General features: G+C 39.7%; 17 non-coding genes across 17 annotated transcripts; all 17 read right to left on the bottom strand.

Moving 5' to 3' along the window:
* Positions 1-660: 660 nt before the first annotated feature.
* trnaa-ugc lies at positions 661-732 on the bottom strand. Its single transcript has one exon. It is a non-coding gene; the product is annotated as a tRNA-Ala (tRNA).
* A 2,095-nt stretch (positions 733-2,827) lies between these two features.
* On the bottom strand, positions 2,828-2,899 carry trnaa-ugc. Its single transcript has one exon. It is a non-coding gene; the product is annotated as a tRNA-Ala (tRNA).
* Positions 2,900-4,262: 1,363 nt separating this feature from the next.
* On the bottom strand, positions 4,263-4,334 carry trnat-ugu. The gene has a single exon. It is a non-coding gene; the product is annotated as a tRNA-Thr (tRNA).
* A 671-nt stretch (positions 4,335-5,005) lies between these two features.
* Positions 5,006-5,077, bottom strand: trnaa-ugc. The gene has a single exon. It is a non-coding gene; the product is annotated as a tRNA-Ala (tRNA).
* A 1,363-nt stretch (positions 5,078-6,440) lies between these two features.
* On the bottom strand, positions 6,441-6,512 carry trnat-ugu. The gene has a single exon. It is a non-coding gene; the product is annotated as a tRNA-Thr (tRNA).
* A 671-nt stretch (positions 6,513-7,183) lies between these two features.
* trnaa-ugc lies at positions 7,184-7,255 on the bottom strand. Its single transcript has one exon. It is a non-coding gene; the product is annotated as a tRNA-Ala (tRNA).
* Positions 7,256-8,615: 1,360 nt separating this feature from the next.
* trnat-ugu lies at positions 8,616-8,687 on the bottom strand. The gene has a single exon. It is a non-coding gene; the product is annotated as a tRNA-Thr (tRNA).
* A 671-nt stretch (positions 8,688-9,358) lies between these two features.
* On the bottom strand, positions 9,359-9,430 carry trnaa-ugc. The gene has a single exon. It is a non-coding gene; the product is annotated as a tRNA-Ala (tRNA).
* Positions 9,431-11,535: 2,105 nt separating this feature from the next.
* trnaa-ugc lies at positions 11,536-11,607 on the bottom strand. Its single transcript has one exon. It is a non-coding gene; the product is annotated as a tRNA-Ala (tRNA).
* A 1,363-nt stretch (positions 11,608-12,970) lies between these two features.
* Positions 12,971-13,042, bottom strand: trnat-ugu. The gene has a single exon. It is a non-coding gene; the product is annotated as a tRNA-Thr (tRNA).
* A 671-nt stretch (positions 13,043-13,713) lies between these two features.
* trnaa-ugc lies at positions 13,714-13,785 on the bottom strand. The gene has a single exon. It is a non-coding gene; the product is annotated as a tRNA-Ala (tRNA).
* A 2,095-nt stretch (positions 13,786-15,880) lies between these two features.
* Positions 15,881-15,952, bottom strand: trnaa-ugc. The gene has a single exon. It is a non-coding gene; the product is annotated as a tRNA-Ala (tRNA).
* Positions 15,953-18,047: 2,095 nt separating this feature from the next.
* Positions 18,048-18,119, bottom strand: trnaa-ugc. The gene has a single exon. It is a non-coding gene; the product is annotated as a tRNA-Ala (tRNA).
* A 2,095-nt stretch (positions 18,120-20,214) lies between these two features.
* trnaa-ugc lies at positions 20,215-20,286 on the bottom strand. The gene has a single exon. It is a non-coding gene; the product is annotated as a tRNA-Ala (tRNA).
* Positions 20,287-21,646: 1,360 nt separating this feature from the next.
* trnat-ugu lies at positions 21,647-21,718 on the bottom strand. Its single transcript has one exon. It is a non-coding gene; the product is annotated as a tRNA-Thr (tRNA).
* Positions 21,719-22,389: 671 nt separating this feature from the next.
* Positions 22,390-22,461, bottom strand: trnaa-ugc. The gene has a single exon. It is a non-coding gene; the product is annotated as a tRNA-Ala (tRNA).
* A 1,363-nt stretch (positions 22,462-23,824) lies between these two features.
* Positions 23,825-23,896, bottom strand: trnat-ugu. Its single transcript has one exon. It is a non-coding gene; the product is annotated as a tRNA-Thr (tRNA).
* Positions 23,897-24,460: the final 564 nt, after the last annotated feature.

The raw sequence follows: 24,460 nt of genomic DNA, 5'->3' as shown, positions 1-24,460 counted from the left end.
CAAGATATTTATCAACATTCTGGAAAGTTGTAGTTGTATAATGTGAATTTGGCACACAAATAACATCTCTGTTTCCTGTGAGAATTGCAACATTCTGGAAAGTAGGACATGGGCCATTGCAAAAATATTAATGGAGAAGCTGGGGATTGAACCCAGGACCTCATACATGCAAAGCATGTATAAAAATAACATCTCTGTTTCCTGTGAGAATTTCAACATTCTGGAAAGTAGGAGTTGTGTAATGTGAATTTGGCACACAAATACTCAGTGGAGAACCTTGGGATTGAACCAAGGACCTCATACTAAAATAGCATGCACTCCCCCTCTGAGCTTCGATCCCATTTTATTTGCAGATAAAATGCAATATTAATACAATGTACTTTTTATATACACCACTCCATTGAAACTACAATGAAATGATAGCAGCAATTCTAAATACAAGCAAGTATGGACAGTCATCTAACCCATGAACTTCAGTTTTTGAAAATGATGCAATTGAAATTGGCAACCATGCCACTTCTGTTCCATAAATGTACGAACAGGGATTGAACACATGTTCTTCAGATTACAAGAGCAAATTATTTAGCACATCTCTGTTTCCTGCTGAGAATTTCAACATTCTGGAAAGTAGGACATGGGCCATCATTGCAAAAATATTAATGGAGAAGCTGGGGATTGAACCCAGGACCTCATACATGCAAAGCATGCGCTCTACCACTGAGCTACATCCCCTTTCTGGGAAAGAAGAAAATGTTTCTTTTTTTTTTTTATTTCACCTATAATTAACCAGGTAAGCTAGTTGAGAACAAGTTTTCATATTCAACTGCGACCTGGCCACACAGAGTTACAGATGGAATAAACAAGCGTACAGTCAATAACACAATAGAAGAAAAAAAAGAAAGTCTATATACAGTGCGTGCAAATGGAGGTAAGGCAATAAATAGGCCATAGTAGCGAAGTATTTACAATTTAGCAAATTAACACTGGAGTGATAGATGAGCAGATGATGATATGCAAATAGAAATACAGGTGTGCAAAGAGCAGAAAGTATATTAAAACAATATGGGGATGAGGTAGGTAGATTGGATGGGCTATTTACAGAAAGGCTTTGTACAGCTTCAGCGATCAGTTAGCTGCTCAGATAGCCGATGTTTAAAGTTAGCAGTGTTGCCAACACCTCAGTAAGGAAAGTAGCTATTGGCTGTCCTAAAAGTTGCTAGAAGTTGCTAAATGATGTCAGCACCTAATTTGCATAATTGTCCATGTGCATGTAATTGTGATGGACACTGTAGGAGTGAGGAATAACATTGTGGAAGAGACAAAAAGTGAGTAAAATGAAAATGTCTGCAAGTATTCAGAGTGGTCTGAATACTTGCTAAATACAGCGACTAAGTCGCTAAGTTGGCAACACTGAAAGTTAGTGAGGGAAATATGTCTCCAGCTTCAGCGATTTTTGCAATTCGTTCCAGTCATTGTCAGCAGAGAACTGGAAGGAAAGGCGGCCAAAGGAGGTGTTGGCTTTGGGGATGACCAGTGAGATATACCTGCTGGAGCGCGTGCTACGGGTGGGTGTTGTTATCGTGACCAGTGAGCTGAGATAAGGCGGAGCTTTACCTAGCATAGACTAAAAAGATGACCTGGAACCAGTGGGTCTGGCGATGAATATGTAGCGAGGGCCAGCCGACTAGAGCATACAGGTCGTTGTGGCCATATCAATACAATTGACCCTTTCTTTACACTGTTCTAATGAAAGTACATTGCCATAATATCATCTAGCTTCCATAAACATCGAACAAGGCTTGAACCCAGGATTGAACCCATGTGCTTCAGTTTACAAAAACAGATGACTTAGCACATCTATTTCCTTCTTAAAATGTCAACATTCTCAAAAGTAGAGTTGTGCAAAAGCTAATTTCACAACTAAATATACTCACCAGAGAATTAACTTCAGAGCGCATGCATTTCAAGTATTAGCTCTACCGTAGAGGCACATCCCCTTACTATATAATAGCAGGGTTGCCATTTTGAAAACTTTTTTTTTCTTCAAAGTCCTTCAGTGAAAGAACCTTCCCATGGTACCAGCTATCTTTCAGTAAGGCACGGATGGGATTTGAACCCATGATCTTCGGTTTGCCTTACCGCTTGGCCACCATGCCACTCTATGCTGCAAGATATTTATCAACATTCTGGAAAGTTGTAGTTGTATAATGTGAATTTGGCACACAAATAACATCTCTGTTTCATGTGAGAATTGCAACATTCTGGAAAGTAGGACATGGGCCATTGCAAAAATATTAATGGAGAAGCTGGGGATTGAACCCAGGACCTCATACATGCAAAGCATGTATAAAAATAACATCTCTGTTTCCTGTGAGAATTTCAACATTCTGGAAAGTAGGAGTTGTGTAATGTGAATTTGGCACACAAATACTCAGTGGAGAACCTTGGGATTGAACCAAGGACCTCATACTAAAATAGCATGCACTCCCCCTCTGAGCTTCGATCCCATTTTATTTGCAGATAAAATGCAATATTAATACAATGTACTTTTTATATACACCACTCCATTGAAACTACAATGAAATGATAGCAGCAATTCTAAATACAAGCAAGTATGGACAGTCATCTAACCCATGAACTTCAGTTTTTGAAAATGATGCAATTGAAATTGGCAACCATGCCACTTCTGTTCCATAAATGTACGAACAGGGATTGAACACATGTTCTTCAGATTACAAGAGCAAATTATTTAGCACATCTCTGTTTCCTGCTGAGAATTTCAACATTCTGGAAAGTAGGACATGGGCCATCATTGCAAAAATATTAATGGAGAAGCTGGGGATTGAACCCAGGACCTCATACATGCAAAGCATGCGCTCTACCACTGAGCTACATCCCCTTTCTGGGAAAGAAGAAAATGTTTCTTATTTTTTTTTATTTGACCTATAATTAACCAGGTAAGCTAGTTGAGAACAAGTTTTCATATTCAACTGCGACCTGGCCACACAGAGTTACAGATGGAATAAACAAGCGTACAGTCAATAACACAATAGAAGAAAAAAAAGAAAGTCTATATACAGTGCGTGCAAATGGAGGTAAGGCAATAAATAGGCCATAGTAGCGAAGTATTTACAATTTAGCAAATTAACACTGGAGTGATAGATGAGCAGATGATGATATGCAAATAGAAATACAGGTGTGCAAAGAGCAGAAAGTATATTAAAACAATATGGGGATGAGGTAGGTAGATTGGATGGGCTATTTACAGAAAGGCTTTGTACAGCTTCAGCGATCAGTTAGCTGCTCAGATAGCCGATGTTTAAAGTTAGCAGTGTTGCCAACACCTCAGTAAGGAAAGTAGCTATTGGCTGTCCTAAAAGTTGCTAGAAGTTGCTAAATGATGTCAGCACCTAATTTGCATAATTGTCCATGTGCATGTAATTGTGATGGACACTGTAGGAGTGAGGAATAACATTGTGGAAGAGACAAAAAGTGAGTAAAATGAAAATGTCTGCAAGTATTCAGAGTGGTCTGAATACTTGCTAAATACAGCGACTAAGTCGCTAAGTTGGCAACACTGAAAGTTAGTGAGGGAAATATGTCTCCAGCTTCAGCGATTTTTGCAATTCGTTCCAGTCATTGTCAGCAGAGAACTGGAAGGAAAGGCGGCCAAAGGAGGTGTTGGCTTTGGGGATGACCAGTGAGATATACCTGCTGGAGCGCGTGCTACGGGTGGGTGTTGTTATCGTGACCAGTGAGCTGAGATAAGGCGGAGCTTTACCTAGCATAGACTAAAAAGATGACCTGGAACCAGTGGGTCTGGCGACGAATATGTAGCGAGGGCCAGCCGACTAGAGCATACAGGTCGTTGTGGCCATATCAATACAATTGACCCTTTCTTTACACTGTTCTAATGAAAGTACATTGCCATAATATCATCTAGCTTCCATAAACATCGAACAAGGCTTGAACCCAGGATTGAACCCATGTGCTTCAGTTTACAAAAACAGATGACTTAGCACATCTATTTCCTTCTTAAAATGTCAACATTCTCAAAAGTAGAGTTGTGCAAAAGCTAATTTCACAACTAAATATACTCACCAGAGAATTAACTTCAGAGCGCATGCATTTCAAGTATTAGCTCTACCGTAGAGGCACATCCCCTTACTATATAATAGCAGGGTTGCCATTTTGAAAACTTTTTTTTTCTTCAAAGTCCTTCAGTGAAAGAACCTTCCCATGGTACCAGCTATCTTTCAGCAAGGCACAGATGGGATTTGAACCCATGATCTTCGGTTTACAAGACCGACACCTTACCGCTTGGCCACCATGCCACTCTATGCTGCAAGATATTTATCAACATTCTGGAAAGTTGTAGTTGTATAATGTGAATTTGGCACACAAATAACATCTCTGTTTCCTGTGAGAATTGCAACATTCTGGAAAGTAGGACATGGGCCATTGCAAAAATATTAATGGAGAAGCTGGGGATTGAACCCAGGACCTCATACATGCAAAGCATGTATAAAAATAACATCTCTGTTTCCTGTGAGAATTTCAACATTCTGGAAAGTAGGAGTTGTGTAATGTGAATTTGGCACACAAATACTCAGTGGAGAACCTTGGGATTGAACCAAGGACCTCATACTAAAATAGCATGCACTCCCCCTCTGAGCTTCGATCCCATTTTATTTGCAGATAAAATGCAATATTAATACAATGTACTTTTTATATACACCACTCCATTGAAACTACAATGAAATGATAGCAGCAATTCTAAATACAAGCAAGTATGGACAGTCATCTAACCCATGAACTTCAGTTTTTGAAAATGATGCAATTGAAATTGGCAACCATGACACTTCTGTTCCATAAATGTACGAACAGGGATTGAACACATGTTCTTCAGATTACAAGAGCAAATTATTTAGCACATCTCTGTTTCCTGCTGAGAATTTCAACATTCTGGAAAGTAGGACATGGGCCATCATTGCAAAAATATTAATGGAGAAGCTGGGGATTGAACCCAGGACCTCATACATGCAAAGCATGCGCTCTACCACTGAGCTACATCCCCTTTCTGGGAAAGAAGAAAATGTTTTTTTATTTTTTTTATTTGACCTATAATTAACCAGGTAAGCTAGTTGAGAACAAGTTTTCATATTCAACTGCGACCTGGCCACACAGAGTTACAGATGGAATAAACAAGCGTACAGTCAATAACACAATAGAAGAAAAAAAAGAAAGTCTATATACAGTGCGTGCAAATGGAGGTAAGGCAATAAATAGGCCATAGTAGCGAAGTATTTACAATTTAGCAAATTAACACTGGAGTGATAGATGAGCAGATGATGATATGCAAATAGAAATACAGGTGTGCAAAGAGCAGAAAGTATATTAAAACAATATGGGGATGAGGTAGGTAGATTGGATGGGCTATTTACAGAAAGGCTTTGTACAGCTTCAGCGATCAGTTAGCTGCTCAGATAGCCGATGTTTAAAGTTAGCAGTGTTGCCAACACCTCAGTAAGGAAAGTAGCTATTGGCTGTCCTAAAAGTTGCTAGAAGTTGCTAAATGATGTCAGCACCTAATTTGCATAATTGTCCATGTGCATGTAATTGTGATGGACACTGTAGGAGTGAGGAATAACATTGTGGAAGAGACAAAAAGTGAGTAAAATGAAAATGTCTGCAAGTATTCAGAGTGGTCTGAATACTTGCTAAATACAGCGACTAAGTCGCTAAGTTGGCAACACTGAAAGTTAGTGAGGGAAATATGTCTCCAGCTTCAGCGATTTTTGCAATTCGTTCCAGTCATTGTCAGCAGAGAACTGGAAGGAAAGGCGGCCAAAGGAGGTGTTGGCTTTGGGGATGACCAGTGAGATATACCTGCTGGAGCGCGTGCTACGGGTGGGTGTTGTTATCGTGACCAGTGAGCTGAGATAAGGCGGAGCTTTACCTAGCATAGACTAAAAAGATGACCTGGAACCAGTGGGTCTGGCGACGAATATGTAGCGAGGGCCAGCCGACTAGAGCATACAGGTCGTTGTGGCCATATCAATACAATTGACCCTTTCTTTACACTGTTCTAATGAAAGTACATTGCCATAATATCATCTAGCTTCCATAAACATCGAACAAGGCTTGAACCCAGGATTGAACCCATGTGCTTCAGTTTACAAAAACAGATGACTTAGCACATCTATTTCCTTCTTAAAATGTCAACATTCTCAAAAGTAGAGTTGTGCAAAAGCTAATTTCACAACTAAATATACTCACCAGAGAATTAACTTCAGAGCGCATGCATTTCAAGTATTAGCTCTACCGTAGAGGCACATCCCCTTACTATATAATAGCAGGGTTGCCATTTTGAAAACTTTTTTTTTCTTCAAAGTCCTTCAGTGAAAGAACCTTCCCATGGTACCAGCTATCTTTCAGTAAGGCACGGATGGGATTTGAACCCATGATCTTCGGTTTACAAGACCGACGCCTTACCGCTTGGCCACCATGCCACTCTATGCTGCAAGATATTTATCAACATTCTGGAAAGTTGTAGTTGTATAATGTGAATTTGGCACACAAATAACATCTCTGTTTCATGTGAGAATTGCAACATTCTGGAAAGTAGGACATGGGCCATTGCAAAAATATTAATGGAGAAGCTGGGGATTGAACCCAGGACCTCATACATGCAAAGCATGTATAAAAATAACATCTCTGTTTCCTGTGAGAATTTCAACATTCTGGAAAGTAGGAGTTGTGTAATGTGAATTTGGCACACAAATACTCAGTGGAGAACCTTGGGATTGAACCAAGGACCTCATACTAAAATAGCATGCACTCCCCCTCTGAGCTTCGATCCCATTTTATTTGCAGATAAAATGCAATATTAATACAATGTACTTTTTATATACACCACTCCATTGAAACTACAATGAAATGATAGCAGCAATTCTAAATACAAGCAAGTATGGACAGTCATCTAACCCATGAACTTCAGTTTTTGAAAATGATGCAATTGAAATTGGCAACCATGCCACTTCTGTTCCATAAATGTACGAACAGGGATTGAACACATGTTCTTCAGATTACAAGAGCAAATTATTTAGCACATCTCTGTTTCCTGCTGAGAATTTCAACATTCTGGAAAGTAGGACATGGGCCATCATTGCAAAAATATTAATGGAGAAGCTGGGGATTGAACCCAGGACCTCATACATGCAAAGCATGCGCTCTACCACTGAGCTACATCCCCTTTCTGGGAAAGAAGAAAATGTTTCTTATTTTTTTTTATTTGACCTATAATTAACCAGGTAAGCTAGTTGAGAACAAGTTTTCATATTCAACTGCGACCTGGCCACACAGAGTTACAGATGGAATAAACAAGCGTACAGTCAATAACACAATAGAAGAAAAAAAAGAAAGTCTATATACAGTGCGTGCAAATGGAGGTAAGGCAATAAATAGGCCATAGTAGCGAAGTATTTACAATTTAGCAAATTAACACTGGAGTGATAGATGAGCAGATGATGATATGCAAATAGAAATACAGGTGTGCAAAGAGCAGAAAGTATATTAAAACAATATGGGGATGAGGTAGGTAGATTGGATGGGCTATTTACAGAAAGGCTTTGTACAGCTTCAGCGATCAGTTAGCTGCTCAGATAGCCGATGTTTAAAGTTAGCAGTGTTGCCAACACCTCAGTAAGGAAAGTAGCTATTGGCTGTCCTAAAAGTTGCTAGAAGTTGCTAAATGATGTCAGCACCTAATTTGCATAATTGTCCATGTGCATGTAATTGTGATGGACACTGTAGGAGTGAGGAATAACATTGTGGAAGAGACAAAAAGTGAGTAAAATGAAAATGTCTGCAAGTATTCAGAGTGGTCTGAATACTTGCTAAATACAGCGACTAAGTCGCTAAGTTGGCAACACTGAAAGTTAGTGAGGGAAATATGTCTCCAGCTTCAGCGATTTTTGCAATTCGTTCCAGTCATTGTCAGCAGAGAACTGGAAGGAAAGGCGGCCAAAGGAGGTGTTGGCTTTGGGGATGACCAGTGAGATATACCTGCTGGAGCGCGTGCTACGGGTGGGTGTTGTTATCGTGACCAGTGAGCTGAGATAAGGCGGAGCTTTACCTAGCATAGACTAAAAAGATGACCTGGAACCAGTGGGTCTGGCGACGAATATGTAGCGAGGGCCAGCCGACTAGAGCATACAGGTCGTTGTGGCCATATCAATACAATTGACCCTTTCTTTACACTGTTCTAATGAAAGTACATTGCCATAATATCATCTAGCTTCCATAAACATCGAACAAGGCTTGAACCCAGGATTGAACCCATGTGCTTCAGTTTACAAAAACAGATGACTTAGCACATCTATTTCCTTCTTAAAATGTCAACATTCTCAAAAGTAGAGTTGTGCAAAAGCTAATTTCACAGCTAAATATACTCACCAGAGAATTTGGGGATTAACTTCAGAGCGCATGCATTTCAAGTATTAGCTCTACCGTAGAGGCACATCCCCTTACTAGGGTTGCCATTTTGAGAACTTTTTTTTTCTTCAAAGTCCTTCAGTGAAAGAACCTTCCCATGGTACCAGCTATCTTTCAGTAAGTAAGGATGGGATTTGAACCCATGATCTTCGGTTTACAAGACCGACGCCTTACCGCTTGGCCACCATGCCACTCTATGCTGCAAGATATTTATCAACATTCTGGAAAGTTGTAGTTGTATAATGTGAATTTGGCACACAAATAACATCTCTGTTTCCTGTGAGAATTGCAACATTCTGGAAAGTAGGACATGGGCCATTGCAAAAATATTAATGGAGAAGCTGGGGATTGAACCCAGGACCTCATACATGCAAAGCATGTATAAAAATAACATCTCTGTTTCCTGTGAGAATTTCAACATTCTGGAAAGTAGGAGTTGTGTAATATGAATTTGGCACACAAATACTCAGTGGAGAACCTTGGGATTGAACCAAGGACCTCATACTAAAATAGCATGCACTCCCCCTCTGAGCTTCGATCCCATTTTATTTGCAGATAAAATGCAATATTAATACAATGTACTTTTTATATACACCACTCCATTGAAACTACAATGAAATGATAGCAGCAATTCTAAATACAAGCAAGTATGGACAGTCATCTAACCCATGAACTTCAGTTTTTGAAAATGATGCAATTGAAATTGGCAACCATGACACTTCTGTTCCATAAATGTACGAACAGGGATTGAACACATGTTCTTCAGATTACAAGAGCAAATTATTTAGCACATCTCTGTTTCCTGCTGAGAATTTCAACATTCTGGAAAGTAGGACATGGGCCATCATTGCAAAAATATTAATGGAGAAGCTGGGGATTGAACCCAGGACCTCATACATGCAAAGCATGCGCTCTACCACTGAGCTACATCCCCTTTCTGGGAAAGAAGAAAATGTTTCTTTTTTTTTTTTATTTCACCTATAATTAACCAGGTAAGCTAGTTGAGAACAAGTTTTCATATTCAACTGCGACCTGGCCACACAGAGTTACAGATGGAATAAACAAGCGTACAGTCAATAACACAATAGAAGAAAAAAAAGAAAGTCTATATACAGTGCGTGCAAATGGAGGTAAGGCAATAAATAGGCCATAGTAGCGAAGTATTTACAATTTAGCAAATTAACACTGGAGTGATAGATGAGCAGATGATGATATGCAAATAGAAATACAGGTGTGCAAAGAGCAGAAAGTATATTAAAACAATATGGGGATGAGGTAGGTAGATTGGATGGGCTATTTACAGAAAGGCTTTGTACAGCTTCAGCGATCAGTTAGCTGCTCAGATAGCCGATGTTTAAAGTTAGCAGTGTTGCCAACACCTCAGTAAGGAAAGTAGCTATTGGCTGTCCTAAAAGTTGCTAGAAGTTGCTAAATGATGTCAGCACCTAATTTGCATAATTGTCCATGTGCATGTAATTGTGATGGACACTGTAGGAGTGAGGAATAACATTGTGGAAGAGACAAAAAGTGAGTAAAATGAAAATGTCTGCAAGTATTCAGAGTGGTCTGAATACTTGCTAAATACAGCGACTAAGTCGCTAAGTTGGCAACACTGAAAGTTAGTGAGGGAAATATGTCTCCAGCTTCAGCGATTTTTGCAATTCGTTCCAGTCATTGTCAGCAGAGAACTGGAAGGAAAGGCGGCCAAAGGAGGTGTTGGCTTTGGGGATGACCAGTGAGATATACCTGCTGGAGCGCGTGCTACGGGTGGGTGTTGTTATCGTGACCAGTGAGCTGAGATAAGGCGGAGCTTTACCTAGCATAGACTAAAAAGATGACCTGGAACCAGTGGGTCTGGCGACGAATATGTAGCGAGGGCCAGCCGACTAGAGCATACAGGTCGTTGTGGCCATATCAATACAATTGACCCTTTCTTTACACTGTTCTAATGAAAGTACATTGCCATAATATCATCTAGCTTCCATAAACATCGAACAAGGCTTGAACCCAGGATTGAACCCATGTGCTTCAGTTTACAAAAACAGATGACTTAGCACATCTATTTCCTTCTTAAAATGTCAACATTCTCAAAAGTAGAGTTGTGCAAAAGCTAATTTCACAACTAAATATACTCACCAGAGAATTAACTTCAGAGCGCATGCATTTCAAGTATTAGCTCTACCGTAGAGGCACATCCCCTTACTATATAATAGCAGGGTTGCCATTTTGAAAACTTTTTTTTTCTTCAAAGTCCTTCAGTGAAAGAACCTTCCCATGGTACCAGCTATCTTTCAGTAAGGCACGGATGGGATTTGAACCCATGATCTTCGGTTACATGACCGACGCCTTACCGCTTGGCCACCATGCCACTCTATGCTGCAAGATATTTATCAACATTCTGGAAAGTTGTAGTTGTATAATGTGAATTTGGCACACAAATAACATCTCTGTTTCATGTGAGAATTGCAACATTCTGGAAAGTAGGACATGGGCCATTGCAAAAATATTAATGGAGAAGCTGGGGATTGAACCCAGGACCTCATACATGCAAAGCATGTATAAAAATAACATCTCTGTTTCCTGTGAGAATTTCAACATTCTGGAAAGTAGGAGTTGTGTAATGTGAATTTGGCACACAAATACTCAGTGGAGAACCTTGGGATTGAACCAAGGACCTCATACTAAAATAGCATGCACTCCCCCTCTGAGCTTCGATCCCATTTTATTTGCAGATAAAATGCAATATTAATACAATGTACTTTTTATATACACCACTCCATTGAAACTACAATGAAATGATAGCAGCAATTCTAAATACAAGCAAGTATGGACAGTCATCTAACCCATGAACTTCAGTTTTTGAAAATGATGCAATTGAAATTGGCAACCATGCCACTTCTGTTCCATAAATGTACGAACAGGGATTGAACACATGTTCTTCAGATTACAAGAGCAAATTATTTAGCACATCTCTGTTTCCTGCTGAGAATTTCAACATTCTGGAAAGTAGGACATGGGCCATCATTGCAAAAATATTAATGGAGAAGCTGGGGATTGAACCCAGGACCTCATACATGCAAAGCATGCGCTCTACCACTGAGCTACATCCCCTTTCTGGGAAAGAAGAAAATGTTTTTTTATTTTTTTTATTTGACCTATAATTAACCAGGTAAGCTAGTTGAGAACAAGTTTTCATATTCAACTGCGACCTGGCCACACAGAGTTACAGATGGAATAAACAAGCGTACAGTCAATAACACAATAGAAGAAAAAAAAGAAAGTCTATATACAGTGCGTGCAAATGGAGGTAAGGCAATAAATAGGCCATAGTAGCGAAGTATTTACAATTTAGCAAATTAACACTGGAGTGATAGATGAGCAGATGATGATATGCAAATAGAAATACAGGTGTGCAAAGAGCAGAAAGTATATTAAAACAATATGGGGATGAGGTAGGTAGATTGGATGGGCTATTTACAGAAAGGCTTTGTACAGCTTCAGCGATCAGTTAGCTGCTCAGATAGCCGATGTTTAAAGTTAGCAGTGTTGCCAACACCTCAGTAAGGAAAGTAGCTATTGGCTGTCCTAAAAGTTGCTAGAAGTTGCTAAATGATGTCAGCACCTAATTTGCATAATTGTCCATGTGCATGTAATTGTGATGGACACTGTAGGAGTGAGGAATAACATTGTGGAAGAGACAAAAAGTGAGTAAAATGAGAATGTCTGCAAGTATTCAGAGTGGTCTGAATACTTGCTAAATACAGCGACTAAGTCGCTAAGTTGGCAACACTGAAAGTTAGTGAGGGAAATATGTCTCCAGCTTCAGCGATTTTTGCAATTCGTTCCAGTCATTGTCAGCAGAGAACTGGAAGGAAAGGCGGCCAAAGGAGGTGTTGGCTTTGGGGATGACCAGTGAGATATACCTGCTGGAGCGCGTGCTACGGGTGGGTGTTGTTATCGTGACCAGTGAGCTGAGATAAGGCGGAGCTTTACCTAGCATAGACTAAAAAGATGACCTGGAACCAGTGGGTCTGGCGACGAATATGTAGCGAGGGCCAGCCGACTAGAGCATACAGGTCGTTGTGGCCATATCAATACAATTGACCCTTTCTTTACACTGTTCTAATGAAAGTACATTGCCATAATATCATCTAGCTTCCATAAACATCGAACAAGGCTTGAACCCAGGATTGAACCCATGTGCTTCAGTTTACAAAAACAGATGACTTAGCACATCTATTTCCTTCTTAAAATGTCAACATTCTCAAAAGTAGAGTTGTGCAAAAGCTAATTTCACAACTAAATATACTCACCAGAGAATTAACTTCAGAGCGCATGCATTTCAAGTATTAGCTCTACCGTAGAGGCACATCCCCTTACTATATAATAGCAGGGTTGCCATTTTGAAAACTTTTTTTTTCTTCAAAGTCCTTCAGTGAAAGAACCTTCCCATGGTACCAGCTATCTTTCAGTAAGGCACGGATGGGATTTGAACCCATGATCTTCAGTTTACAAGACCGACGCCTTACCGCTTGGCCACCATGCCACTCTATGCTGCAAGATATTTATCAACATTCTGGAAAGTTGTAGTTGTATAATGTGAATTTGGCACACAAATAACATCTCTGTTTCATGTGAGAATTGCAACATTCTGGAAAGTAGGACATGGGCCATTGCAAAAATATTAATGGAGAAGCTGGGGATTGAACCCAGGACCTCATACATGCAAAGCATGTATAAAAATAACATCTCTGTTTCCTGTGAGAATTTCAACATTCTGGAAAGTAGGAGTTGTGTAATGTGAATTTGGCACACAAATACTCAGTGGAGAACCTTGGGATTGAACCAAGGACCTCATACTAAAATAGCATGCACTCCCCCTCTGAGCTTCGATCCCATTTTATTTGCAGATAAAATGCAATATTAATACAATGTACTTTTTATATACACCACTCCATTGAAACTACAATGAAATGATAGCAGCAATTCTAAATACAAGCAAGTATGGACAGTCATCTAACCCATGAACTTCAGTTTTTGAAAATGATGCAATTGAAATTGGCAACCATGCCACTTCTGTTCCATAAATGTACGAACAGGGATTGAACACATGTTCTTCAGATTACAAGAGCAAATTATTTAGCACATCTCTGTTTCCTGCTGAGAATTTCAACATTCTGGAAAGTAGGACATGGGCCATCATTGCAAAAATATTAATGGAGAAGCTGGGGATTGAACCCAGGACCTCATACATGCAAAGCATGCGCTCTACCACTGAGCTACATCCCCTTTCTGGGAAAGAAGAAAATGTTTTTTTTATTTTTTTATTTGACCTATAATTAACCAGGTAAGCTAGTTGAGAACAAGTTTTCATATTCAACTGCGACCTGGCCACACAGAGTTACAGATGGAATAAACAAGCGTACAGTCAATAACACAATAGAAGAAAAAAAAGAAAGTCTATATACAGTGCGTGCAAATGGAGGTAAGGCAATAAATAGGCCATAGTAGCGAAGTATTTACAATTTAGCAAATTAACACTGGAGTGATAGATGAGCAGATGATGATATGCAAATAGAAATACAGGTGTGCAAAGAGCAGAAAGTATATTAAAACAATATGGGGATGAGGTAGGTAGATTGGATGGGCTATTTACAGAAAGGCTTTGTACAGCTTCAGCGATCAGTTAGCTGCTCAGATAGCCGATGTTTAAAGTTAGCAGTGTTGCCAACACCTCAGTAAGGAAAGTAGCTATTGGCTGTCCTAAAAGTTGCTAGAAGTTGCTAAATGATGTCAGCACCTAATTTGCATAATTGTCCATGTGCATGTAATTGTGATGGACACTGTAGGAGTGAGGAATAACATTGTGGAAGAGACAAAAAGTGAGTAAAATGAAAATGTCTGCAAGTATTCAGAGTGGTCTGAATACTTGCTAAATACAGCGACTAAGTCGCTAAGTTGGCAACACTGAAAGTTAGTGAGGGAAATATGTCTCCAGCTTCAGCGATTTTTGCAATTCGTTCCAGTCATTGTCAGCAGAGAACTGGAAGGAAAGGCGGCCAAAGGAGGTGTTGGCTTTGGGGATGACCAGTGAGATATACCTGCTGGAGCGCGTGCTACGGGTGGGTGTTGTTATCGTGACCAGTGAGCTGAGATAAGGCGGAGCTTTACCTAGCATAGACTAAAAAGATGACCTGGAACCAGTGGGTCTGGCGACGAATATGTAGCGAGGGCCAGCCGACTAGAGCATACAGGTCGTTGTGGCCATATCAATACAATTGACCCTTTCTTTACACTGTTCTAATGAAAGTACATTGCCATAATATCATCTAGCTTCCATAAACATCGAACAAGGCTTGAACCCAGGATTGAACCCATGTGCTTCAGTTTACAAAAACAGATGACTTAGCACATCTATTTCCTTCTTAAAATGTCAACATTCTCAAAAGTAGAGTTGTGCAAAAGCTAATTTCACAACTAAATATACTCACCAGAGAATTAACTTCAGAGCGCATGCATTTCAAGTATTAGCTCTACCGTAGAGGCACATCCCCTTACTATATAATAGCAGGGTTGCCATTTTGAAAACTTTTTTTTTCTTCAAAGTCCTTCAGTGAAAGAACCTTCCCATGGTACCAGCTATCTTTCAGTAAGGCACGGATGGGATTTGAACCCATGATCTTCGGTTTGCCTTACCGCTTGGCCACCATGCCACTCTATGCTGCAAGATATTTATCAACATTCTGGAAAGTTGTAGTTGTATAATGTGAATTTGGCACACAAATAACATCTCTGTTTCATGTGAGAATTGCAACATTCTGGAAAGTAGGACATGGGCCATTGCAAAAATATTAATGGAGAAGCTGGGGATTGAACCCAGGACCTCATACATGCAAAGCATGTATAAAAATAACATCTCTGTTTCCTGTGAGAATTTCAACATTCTGGAAAGTAGGAGTTGTGTAATGTGAATTTGGCACACAAATACTCAGTGGAGAACCTTGGGATTGAACCAAGGACCTCATACTAAAATAGCATGCACTCCCCCTCTGAGCTTCGATCCCATTTTATTTGCAGATAAAATGCAATATTAATACAATGTACTTTTTATATACACCACTCCATTGAAACTACAATGAAATGATAGCAGCAATTCTAAATACAAGCAAGTATGGACAGTCATCTAACCCATGAACTTCAGTTTTTGAAAATGATGCAATTGAAATTGGCAACCATGCCACTTCTGTTCCATAAATGTACGAACAGGGATTGAACACATGTTCTTCAGATTACAAGAGCAAATTATTTAGCACATCTCTGTTTCCTGCTGAGAATTTCAACATTCTGGAAAGTAGGACATGGGCCATCATTGCAAAAATATTAATGGAGAAGCTGGGGATTGAACCCAGGACCTCATACATGCAAAGCATGCGCTCTACCACTGAGCTACATCCCCTTTCTGGGAAAGAAGAAAATGTTTCTTATTTTTTTTTATTTGACCTATAATTAACCAGGTAAGCTAGTTGAGAACAAGTTTTCATATTCAACTGCGACCTGGCCACACAGAGTTACAGATGGAATAAACAAGCGTACAGTCAATAACACAATAGAAGAAAAAAAAGAAAGTCTATATACAGTGCGTGCAAATGGAGGTAAGGCAATAAATAGGCCATAGTAGCGAAGTATTTACAATTTAGCAAATTAACACTGGAGTGATAGATGAGCAGATGATGATATGCAAATAGAAATACAGGTGTGCAAAGAGCAGAAAGTATATTAAAACAATATGGGGATGAGGTAGGTAGATTGGATGGGCTATTTACAGAAAGGCTTTGTACAGCTTCAGCGATCAGTTAGCTGCTCAGATAGCCAATGTTTAAAGTTAGCAGTGTTGCCAACACCTCAGTAAGGAAAGTAGCTATTGGCTGTCCTAAAAGTTGCTAGAAGTTGCTAAATGATGTCAGCACCTAATTTGCATAATTGTCCATGTGCATGTAATTGTGATGGACACTGTAGGAGTGAGGAATAACATTGTGGAAGAGACAAAAAGTGAGTAAAATGAAAATGTCTGCAAGTATTCAGAGTGGTCTGAATACTTGCTAAATACAGCGACTAAGTCGCTAAGTTGGCAACACTGAAAGTTAGTGAGGGAAATATGTCTCCAGCTTCAGCGATTTTTGCAATTCGTTCCAGTCATTGTCAGCAGAGAACTGGAAGGAAAGGCGGCCAAAGGAGGTGTTGGCTTTGGGGATGACCAGTGAGATATACCTGCTGGAGCGCGTGCTACGGGTGGGTGTTGTTATCGTGACCAGTGAGCTGAGATAAGGCGGAGCTTTACCTAGCATAGACTAAAAAGATGACCTGGAACCAGTGGGTCTGGCGACGAATATGTAGCGAGGGCCAGCCGACTAGAGCATACAGGTCGTTGTGGCCATATCAATACAATTGACCCTTTCTTTACACTGTTCTAATGAAAGTACATTGCCATAATATCATCTAGCTTCCATAAACATCGAACAAGGCTTGAACCCAGGATTGAACCCATGTGCTTCAGTTTACAAAAACAGATGACTTAGCACATCTATTTCCTTCTTAAAATGTCAACATTCTCAAAAGTAGAGTTGTGCAAAAGCTAATTTCACAACTAAATATACTCACCAGAGAATTAACTTCAGAGCGCATGCATTTCAAGTATTAGCTCTACCGTAGAGGCACATCCCCTTACTATATAATAGCAGGGTTGCCATTTTGAAAACTTTTTTTTTCTTCAAAGTCCTTCAGTGAAAGAACCTTCCCATGGTACCAGCTATCTTTCAGTAAGGCACGGATGGGATTTGAACCCATGATCTTCGGTTTGCCTTACCGCTTGGCCACCATGCCACTCTATGCTGCAAGATATTTATCAACATTCTGGAAAGTTGTAGTTGTATAATGTGAATTTGGCACACAAATAACATCTCTGTTTCATGTGAGAATTGCAACATTCTGGAAAGTAGGACATGGGCCATTGCAAAAATATTAATGGAGAAGCTGGGGATTGAACCCAGGACCTCATACATGCAAAGCATGTATAAAAATAACATCTCTGTTTCCTGTGAGAATTTCAACATTCTGGAAAGTAGGAGTTGTGTAATGTGAATTTGGCACACAAATACTCAGTGGAGAACCTTGGGATTGAACCAAGGACCTCATACTAAAATAGCATGCACTCCCCCTCTGAGCTTCGATCCCATTTTATTTGCAGATAAAATGCAATATTAATACAATGTACTTTTTATATACACCACTCCATTGAAACTACAATGAAATGATAGCAGCAATTCTAAATACAAGCAAGTATGGACAGTCATCTAACCCATGAACTTCAGTTTTTGAAAATGATGCAATTGAAATTGGCAACCATGCCACTTCTGTTCCATAAATGTACGAACAGGGATTGAACACATGTTCTTCAGATTACAAGAGCAAATTATTTAGCACATCTCTGTTTCCTGCTGAGAATTTCAACATTCTGGAAAGTAGGACATGGGCCATCATTGCAAAAATATTAATGGAGAAGCTGGGGATTGAACCCAGGACCTCATACATGCAAAGCATGCGCTCTACCACTGAGCTACATCCCCTTTCTGGGAAAGAAGAAAATGTTTTTTTATTTTTTTTATTTGACCTATAATTAACCAGGTAAGCTAGTTGAGAACAAGTTTTCATATTCAACTGCGACCTGGCCACACAGAGTTACAGATGGAATAAACAAGCGTACAGTCAATAACACAATAGAAGAAAAAAAAGAAAGTCTATATACAGTGCGTGCAAATGGAGGTAAGGCAATAAATAGGCCATAGTAGCGAAGTATTTACAATTTAGCAAATTAACACTGGAGTGATAGATGAGCAGATGATGATATGCAAATAGAAATACAGGTGTGCAAAGAGCAGAAAGTATATTAAAACAATATGGGGATGAGGTAGGTAGATTGGATGGGCTATTTACAGAAAGGCTTTGTACAGCTTCAGCGATCAGTTAGCTGCTCAGATAGCCGATGTTTAAAGTTAGCAGTGTTGCCAACACCTCAGTAAGGAAAGTAGCTATTGGCTGTCCTAAAAGTTGCTAGAAGTTGCTAAATGATGTCAGCACCTAATTTGCATAATTGTCCATGTGCATGTAATTGTGATGGACACTGTAGGAGTGAGGAATAACATTGTGGAAGAGACAAAAAGTGAGTAAAATGAAAATGTCTGCAAGTATTCAGAGTGGTCTGAATACTTGCTAAATACAGCGACTAAGTCGCTAAGTTGGCAACACTGAAAGTTAGTGAGGGAAATATGTCTCCAGCTTCAGCGATTTTTGCAATTCGTTCCAGTCATTGTCAGCAGAGAACTGGAAGGAAAGGCGGCCAAAGGAGGTGTTGGCTTTGGGGATGACCAGTGAGATATACCTGCTGGAGCGCGTGCTACGGGTGGGTGTTGTTATCGTGACCAGTGAGCTGAGATAAGGCGGAGCTTTACCTAGCATAGACTAAAAAGATGACCTGGAACCAGTGGGTCTGGCGACGAATATGTAGCGAGGGCCAGCCGACTAGAGCATACAGGTCGTTGTGGCCATATCAATACAATTGACCCTTTCTTTACACTGTTCTAATGAAAGTACATTGCCATAATATCATCTAGCTTCCATAAACATCGAACAAGGCTTGAACCCAGGATTGAACCCATGTGCTTCAGTTTACAAAAACAGATGACTTAGCACATCTATTTCCTTCTTAAAATGTCAACATTCTCAAAAGTAGAGTTGTGCAAAAGCTAATTTCACAACTAAATATACTCACCAGAGAATTAACTTCAGAGCGCATGCATTTCAAGTATTAGCTCTACCGTAGAGGCACATCCCCTTACTATATAATAGCAGGGTTGCCATTTTGAAAACTTTTTTTTTCTTCAAAGTCCTTCAGTGAAAGAACCTTCCCATGGTACCAGCTATCTTTCAGTAAGGCACGGATGGGATTTGAACCCATGATCTTCGGTTTGCCTTACCGCTTGGCCACCATGCCACTCTATGCTGCAAGATATTTATCAACATTCTGGAAAGTTGTAGTTGTATAATGTGAATTTGGCACACAAATAACATCTCTGTTTCATGTGAGAATTGCAACATTCTGGAAAGTAGGACATGGGCCATTGCAAAAATATTAATGGAGAAGCTGGGGATTGAACCCAGGACCTCATACATGCAAAGCATGTATAAAAATAACATCTCTGTTTCCTGTGAGAATTTCAACATTCTGGAAAGTAGGAGTTGTGTAATGTGAATTTGGCACACAAATACTCAGTGGAGAACCTTGGGATTGAACCAAGGACCTCATACTAAAATAGCATGCACTCCCCCTCTGAGCTTCGATCCCATTTTATTTGCAGATAAAATGCAATATTAATACAATGTACTTTTTATATACACCACTCCATTGAAACTACAATGAAATGATAGCAGCAATTCTAAATACAAGCAAGTATGGACAGTCATCTAACCCATGAACTTCAGTTTTTGAAAATGATGCAATTGAAATTGGCAACCATGCCACTTCTGTTCCATAAATGTACGAACAGGGATTGAACACATGTTCTTCAGATTACAAGAGCAAATTATTTAGCACATCTCTGTTTCCTGCTGAGAATTTCAACATTCTGGAAAGTAGGACATGGGCCATCATTGCAAAAATATTAATGGAGAAGCTGGGGATTGAACCCAGGACCTCATACATGCAAAGCATGCGCTCTACCACTGAGCTACATCCCCTTTCTGGGAAAGAAGAAAATGTTTCTTATTTTTTTTTATTTGACCTATAATTAACCAGGTAAGCTAGTTGAGAACAAGTTTTCATATTCAACTGCGACCTGGCCACACAGAGTTACAGATGGAATAAACAAGCGTACAGTCAATAACACAATAGAAGAAAAAAAAGAAAGTCTATATACAGTGCGTGCAAATGGAGGTAAGGCAATAAATAGGCCATAGTAGCGAAGTATTTACAATTTAGCAAATTAACACTGGAGTGATAGATGAGCAGATGATGATATGCAAATAGAAATACAGGTGTGCAAAGAGCAGAAAGTATATTAAAACAATATGGGGATGAGGTAGGTAGATTGGATGGGCTATTTACAGAAAGGCTTTGTACAGCTTCAGCGATCAGTTAGCTGCTCAGATAGCCAATGTTTAAAGTTAGCAGTGTTGCCAACACCTCAGTAAGGAAAGTAGCTATTGGCTGTCCTAAAAGTTGCTAGAAGTTGCTAAATGATGTCAGCACCTAATTTGCATAATTGTCCATGTGCATGTAATTGTGATGGACACTGTAGGAGTGAGGAATAACATTGTGGAAGAGACAAAAAGTGAGTAAAATGAAAATGTCTGCAAGTATTCAGAGTGGTCTGAATACTTGCTAAATACAGCGACTAAGTCGCTAAGTTGGCAACACTGAAAGTTAGTGAGGGAAATATGTCTCCAGCTTCAGCGATTTTTGCAATTCGTTCCAGTCATTGTCAGCAGAGAACTGGAAGGAAAGGCGGCCAAAGGAGGTGTTGGCTTTGGGGATGACCAGTGAGATATACCTGCTGGAGCGCGTGCTACGGGTGGGTGTTGTTATCGTGACCAGTGAGCTGAGATAAGGCGGAGCTTTACCTAGCATAGACTAAAAAGATGACCTGGAACCAGTGGGTCTGGCGACGAATATGTAGCGAGGGCCAGCCGACTAGAGCATACAGGTCGTTGTGGCCATATCAATACAATTGACCCTTTCTTTACACTGTTCTAATGAAAGTACATTGCCATAATATCATCTAGCTTCCATAAACATCGAACAAGGCTTGAACCCAGGATTGAACCCATGTGCTTCAGTTTACAAAAACAGATGACTTAGCACATCTATTTCCTTCTTAAAATGTCAACATTCTCAAAAGTAGAGTTGTGCAAAAGCTAATTTCACAGCTAAATATACTCACCAGAGAATTTGGGGATTAACTTCAGAGCGCATGCATTTCAAGTATTAGCTCTACCGTAGAGGCACATCCCCTTACTAGGGTTGCCATTTTGAGAACTTTTTTTTTCTTCAAAGTCCTTCAGTGAAAGAACCTTCCCATGGTACCAGCTATCTTTCAGTAAGTAAGGATGGGATTTGAACCCATGATCTTCGGTTTACAAGACCGACGCCTTACCGCTTGGCCACCATGCCACTCTATGCTGCAAGATATTTATCAACATTCTGGAAAGTTGTAGTTGTATAATGTGAATTTGGCACACAAATAACATCTCTGTTTCCTGTGAGAATTGCAACATTCTGGAAAGTAGGACATGGGCCATTGCAAAAATATTAATGGAGAAGCTGGGGATTGAACCCAGGACCTCATACATGCAAAGCATGTATAAAAATAACATCTCTGTTTCCTGTGAGAATTTCAACATTCTGGAAAGTAGGAGTTGTGTAATATGAATTTGGCACACAAATACTCAGTGGAGAACCTTGGGATTGAACCAAGGACCTCATACTAAAATAGCATGCACTCCCCCTCTGAGCTTCGATCCCATTTTATTTGCAGATAAAATGCAATATTAATACAATGTACTTTTTATATACACCACTCCATTGAAACTACAATGAAATGATAGCAGCAATTCTAAATACAAGCAAGTATGGACAGTCATCTAACCCATGAACTTCAGTTTTTGAAAATGATGCAATTGAAATTGGCAACCATGACACTTCTGTTCCATAAATGTACGAACAGGGATTGAACACATGTTCTTCAGATTACAAGAGCAAATTATTTAGCACATCTCTGTTTCCTGCTGAGAATTTCAACATTCTGGAAAGTAGGACATGGGCCATCATTGCAAAAATATTAATGGAGAAGCTGGGGATTGAACCCAGGACCTCATACATGCAAAGCATGCGCTCTACCACTGAGCTACATCCCCTTTCTGGGAAAGAAGAAAATGTTTCTTTTTTTTTTTTATTTCACCTATAATTAACCAGGTAAGCTAGTTGAGAACAAGTTTTCATATTCAACTGCGACCTGGCCACACAGAGTTACAGATGGAATAAACAAGCGTACAGTCAATAACACAATAGAAGAAAAAAAAGAAAGTCTATATACAGTGCGTGCAAATGGAGGTAAGGCAATAAATAGGCCATAGTAGCGAAGTATTTACAATTTAGCAAATTAACACTGGAGTGATAGATGAGCAGATGATGATATGCAAATAGAAATACAGGTGTGCAAAGAGCAGAAAGTATATTAAAACAATATGGGGATGAGGTAGGTAGATTGGATGGGCTATTTACAGAAAGGCTTTGTACAGCTTCAGCGATCAGTTAGCTGCTCAGATAGCCGATGTTTAAAGTTAGCAGTGTTGCCAACACCTCAGTAAGGAAAGTAGCTATTGGCTGTCCTAAAAGTTGCTAGAAGTTGCTAAATGATGTCAGCACCTAATTTGCATAATTGTCCATGTGCATGTAATTGTGATGGACACTGTAGGAGTGAGGAATAACATTGTGGAAGAGACAAAAAGTGAGTAAAATGAAAATGTCTGCAAGTATTCAGAGTGGTCTGAATACTTGCTAAATACAGCGACTAAGTCGCTAAGTTGGCAACACTGAAAGTTAGTGAGGGAAATATGTCTCCAGCTTCAGCGATTTTTGCAATTCGTTCCAGTCATTGTCAGCAGAGAACTGGAAGGAAAGGCGGCCAAAGGAGGTGTTGGCTTTGGGGATGACCAGTGAGATATACCTGCTGGAGCGCGTGCTACGGGTGGGTGTTGTTATCGTGACCAGTGAGCTGAGATAAGGCGGAGCTTTACCTAGCATAGACTAAAAAGATGACCTGGAACCAGTGGGTCTGGCGACGAATATGTAGCGAGGGCCAGCCGACTAGAGCATACAGGTCGTTGTGGCCATATCAATACAATTGACCCTTTCTTTACACTGTTCTAATGAAAGTACATTGCCATAATATCATCTAGCTTCCATAAACATCGAACAAGGCTTGAACCCAGGATTGAACCCATGTGCTTCAGTTTACAAAAACAGATGACTTAGCACATCTATTTCCTTCTTAAAATGTCAACATTCTCAAAAGTAGAGTTGTGCAAAAGCTAATTTCACAACTAAATATACTCACCAGATAATTAACTTCAGAGCGCATGCATTTCAAGTATTAGCTCTACCGTAGAGGCACATCCCCTTACTATATAATAGCAGGGTTGCCATTTTGAAAACTTTTTTTTTCTTCAAAGTCCTTCAGTGAAAGAACCTTCCCATGGTACCAGCTATCTTTCAGCAAGGCACAGATGGGATTTGAACCCATGATCTTCGGTTTACAAGACCGACACCTTACCGCTTGGCCACCATGCCACTCTATGCTGCAAGATATTTATCAACATTCTGGAAAGTTGTAGTTGTATAATGTGAATTTGGCACACAAATAACATCTCTGTTTCATGTGAGAATTGCAACATTCTGGAAAGTAGGACATGGGCCATTGCAAAAATATTAATGGAGAAGCTGGGGATTGAACCCAGGACCTCATACATGCAAAGCATGTATAAAAATAACATCTCTGTTTCCTGTGAGAATTTCAACATTCTGGAAAGTAGGAGTTGTGTAATGTGAATTTGGCACACAAATACTCAGTGGAGAACCTTGGGATTGAACCAAGGACCTCATACTAAAATAGCATGCACTCCCCCTCTGAGCTTCGATCCCATTTTATTTGCAGATAAAATGCAATATTAATACAATGTACTTTTTATATACACCACTCCATTGAAACTACAATGAAATGATAGCAGCAATTCTAAATACAAGCAAGTATGGACAGTCATCTAACCCATGAACTTCAGTTTTTGAAAATGATGCAATTGAAATTGGCAACCATGCCACTTCTGTTCCATAAATGTACGAACAGGGATTGAACAC

The sequence above is a fragment of the Oncorhynchus mykiss genome, unplaced genomic scaffold (genome assembly GCF_013265735.2).
Source record: "Oncorhynchus mykiss isolate Arlee unplaced genomic scaffold, USDA_OmykA_1.1 un_scaffold_156, whole genome shotgun sequence".
Classification (NCBI taxonomy): Eukaryota; Metazoa; Chordata; class Actinopteri; order Salmoniformes; family Salmonidae; genus Oncorhynchus; species Oncorhynchus mykiss.
The sequence above is the reverse complement of the archived record's forward strand: the minus strand, read 5'-3'. Positions and strand labels throughout refer to the sequence as shown.